The sequence below is a fragment of the Alexandromys fortis genome, unplaced genomic scaffold (assembly GCF_014885135.2).
Source record: "Alexandromys fortis isolate MF-2015 unplaced genomic scaffold, M_Fortis_MF-2015_v1.1 scaffold_185, whole genome shotgun sequence".
NCBI classification, from domain to species: domain Eukaryota; kingdom Metazoa; phylum Chordata; class Mammalia; order Rodentia; family Cricetidae; genus Alexandromys; species Alexandromys fortis.
The window spans coordinates 974,600-978,754 of record NW_026068094.1 but is presented as its reverse complement, the minus strand read 5'-3'; positions in this window follow the sequence as shown (position 1 = coordinate 978,754).

Genomic DNA, 4,155 nt, shown 5'->3' with positions numbered 1-4,155 from the left:
CCAGGGCCCTGGGGACAGGAAGTAAGAGGTTCATAGTAGGGTCTTAAATAAGGTTCCATTAGAGATCCCAATTCAGCACTTATTAACATGCAAACTGGAAGCTAGCAGATAGCTACTTCCTCTTTCTGTTCTTATGAAGATGACTCTGAAATATAATCTAGAAGGTTTCTATAATGTTCCTGAGGATTAAATAACCAGGCTTGCTAGAGACAGTCAAGCACTCAGGGGAAGGACAACACACTATTGTGAGGCTTCCCATCCTACCTGTGATGATTCTCATTAATCCCCAGTCTGCCTCTCTGGAATGACATTCTCAAGTAAACAAACAAACCTTTGGGAGACTCCAGACTAGGAGACCAGTTACCACAAGTGGCACAACAAAGCAATCCTGAAGCATGACATTACAGAACTACAATCCCTGCAATTCAGTAACAATCTCACGGCTAACCATGATAGGATATAGACAGTGAGCATTAGAATGTGAGTAGTGATGCCATTGGACTAATCCAGAGTAAAAATTATAGACTGGGTAAACTGGCTTTTCTTAACCACTTGAGAAACCATGAAATCATCAAATTGGTATGCCTAGAGCCAACTACCAGCTCACAGCGGAGATATGCTCCACTTGTGTTTATTTGAAGTTGCTCTCACTGTTTGTAGCAGAACATGCTGAAAATAAGGCCTTGGATCTAATGGTCATCATCAAAATATTACAGAGGACAATGAACACACAATCTGTCTTTTCTCAGAGAAAATAAGTGAGACCATAAGACCCCCAAAAGGGACACTTACATAAAGTAGCCTGAGAATACTGAACCCCATATTCCTCTGAGTGCATCAGTCTGAGGGTATTCCCTTCCCTTTGTAGAAGAGAGGGGCATCCCTTCACTTAGAGACCTGCAAAGAGCTTTCCTAAGGCTGGTATCTTACTCACTGATACTTAATGTCTGCTCTGAGCTGTCCCATTGACTTCAGGGTAATAAACATACAGCAAGACAGTGAAATACAAGTAGTACCCCAAGGAAGGAGTTGCAAAAAACTAGCTAACAATCATTCTTGTGGGACCTGATCAGTGAAAATGTAAGGATTAAAAGGGAAGAATATACCAACATGACTTACTTGTAATATGTGCCTGAAAGGACACTTCGTAGTCAAGCTAATTCTGCAAAGATGGTTCCTTGACACTCAGATATGAAGATGGTTTTGCAATGAAGGTGAGGGAAACCACTCAGTCAATAAAGTTCTTGCAAGCATCAAGACCCAAGGGACATCCCCAGAACCCAAGCAAAAAGTTGAGTGAGGTACCACATACATGCAGCCCACTTCTGTGGAGGCAGACAGGCAGATTCCTGCTGGCCAGAAATATGAGCCTACTTGATGAGCTCCAGGCCAGAAGGAAACCCTGCCTGCCTCAAAAAGAAGGCAGATGGCATCTGAGAAATGACACCAGAGGTCCCTTTCTGGCCTCCACACAGACATCTGCACACAGAGCAAATGCACATACAAAAAAAAAAAATAAAAGGAAAGAGGAAAAAGAAATTCCATAATGGGTATATAAACGTGCTAGAATTGGCTGTATGGTACATGGGTGGTGGGACAAAGACTGAGAGAGACAGGTTAGCTGACTTCAATGTATAAAATGAGCAACTCAGCCCTTCCTGGAGTGGTACACTATAGAGGCAGAGTGCTGGGGACCAGCCTCAGCAGAGAAGTGGGTCTCAAAACTGGGATGTCTGGAAGGCAAAATGAGTACAGGAATACAGGATTCTTATGCAATCTGACAGGCTATCAGCTGCAGGGCAGCTTCTTCTTCTTCTTCTTCTTCTTCTTCTTCTTCTTCTTCTTCTTCTTCTTCTTCTTCTTCTTCTTCTTCTCCTTCTCCTTCTCCTTCTCCTTCTCCTTCTCCTTCTCCTTCTCCTTCTCCTTCTCCTTCTCCTTCTCCTTCTCCTTCTCCTTCTCCTTCTCCTTCTCCTTCTCCTTCTCCTTCTCCTTCTCCTTCTCCTTCTCCTTCTCCTTCTCCTTCTCCTTCTCCTTCTCCTTCTCCTTCTCCTTCTCCTTCTCCTTCTCCTTCTCCTTCTCCTTCTCCTTCTCCTTCTCCTTCTCCTTCTCCTTCTCCTTCTCCTTCTCCTTCTCCTTCTCCTTCTCCTTCTCCTTCTCCTTCTCCTTCTCCTTCTCCTTCTCCTTCTCCTTCTCCTTCTCCTTCTCCTTCTCCTTCTCCTTCTCCTTCTCCTTCTCCTTCTCCTTCTCCTTCTCCTTCTCCTTCTCCTTCTCCTTCTCCTTCTCCTTCTCCTTCTCCTTCTCCTTCTCCTTCTCCTTCTCCTTCTCCTTCTCCTTCTCCTTCTCCTTCTCCTTCTCCTTCTCCTTCTCCTTCTCCTTCTCCTTCTCCTTCTCCTTCTCCTTCTCCTTCTCCTCCTCCTCCTCCTCCTCCTCCTCCTCCTCCTCCTCCTCCTTCTCTTTCTCCTTCTCCTCCTCCTCTTCTACCTTCTCTTCTTCCTCCTACCTCCTCCTCCTCTTTATTCTTCATCCCTGCGCTTCAAACCTCAGTTTTCTACTGTAAATTTTACACAAGGAGAATGATTCTTTTTTCTCTTGCTGCAGGTTAACCATTACCTAAGCAAAGCAGTTCACAAGAAGTATAAAGATTCTTTGACATCAGAACATTATCGTTCATTATGACATTTTCCCAGTTCCCAAACCCTATGCACCCACTATATCCTTAATTCTTAGCTGAGTTAATCATAAAACAACTTCCGAGGCTTCCACCTCAGAGGTTAACTCCTTGCAGTTACAGTAGCATGGTTCAGTGGGTTTTACTCCATTGTCACACCTTTCCCGCTGTTGTTCTTCATGATTCCAATTTTGATTTATAAGGCCATAGCAGTCAGCCCTAAAGCCCTGAGTTCTTCAGAAGCTTTTTTTTTTTATCATAGCCAAGTTCCTTTCTGTTTCAGTATAATTTTTTATTCAGTTTTATAACCAAGCAATGTTCAGTTTCTGCATTTTTCCCAAATTTCCCCAATTCTTTTATCAGTCAGTTTTTTCCCCATAACCTACCTGCTTTACAGCTTTAATGCCTGCCCACTCTATCAGATCAGAAAGGCTCATATTATCATACAGCACATCCATATTTTCAGAATCCACTGGTGTGGAAGGAGAAAAAAAACATGAAGAACAAGAATACCAGTAGAATTGCTATACCCAGAATCATCTGTAACATTGCCAAATGTGTATGCAGGCACCATAGAAGCAGTCCTCAGGGCACATAGGTGTTTTCTCCTTGGCCCTCAAGTAAAACGCTCATTTAGCTGCCACTGGGTTGCCTGGAGGGAACTGTTTCCTGCATCTCAGGAACCACACCTGTCCAGCAGCAGAGTAGGTGCAGAGGGAGCCTGTTCCTTCTTGAACATGAGGCAGATCCTCAGCAAGCCTGCATGGTATTCTAATGACTGCTCTATATGGCCAGGAACAACTTCCAGTGTCTCAGCCTCAACTGTCCCAATGATTTATGCTTGGTCACTTTATATGGGAATGTGGCCCAAAGAGAGAAAAGTGAAGGTAAGGAGTTTAAACAACAATGAAGAGAGGTCAACAGGAAAGAAAAAAAAACCAACAAAAAACCATCCTTTTGCTAAGGGCAGTAAAGGCTGCTGGGGACCTAGGATATCCAGTGTCCATGAGGCAGGGAACTCAGAGAACTGGGTAGCACATCATTGCCAAAGCCAAGATGGACAAGCTCTGTGGGAGACAGCAGGCTTTGACTCCAGCTTTACTCTAAGGAGAACCCAGAAGCAGTACTGATGGAACCCAGTAGGCCACATGGTATACTCCCTCTTTCAGATACTGCAAGTCACCTGAGAGAGGGCTGAGGACACCCCCCTTGTCCCCATTCTGACCTTTCTACCCCCCTTGTCCCCATTCTGGCCTTTCTCACTGCAGGAATTTGAAAGTCCAGAGACATTCCAAGATCCTCTGTTGTGTGTACCCTTTGTGGTTTTCAGCTCCACAGTTTACAGAAAGACTTGTTACCTGTCCACAGTTTATGAAAAGACTTGTCACCTGTCCATGGTAAGTTTGGAATCCACTATTATTATCATGGTGTGATGGGTAATTAAGCAACAAATACATTAATCTCATTAAACCAGTTTTAAAATTAAT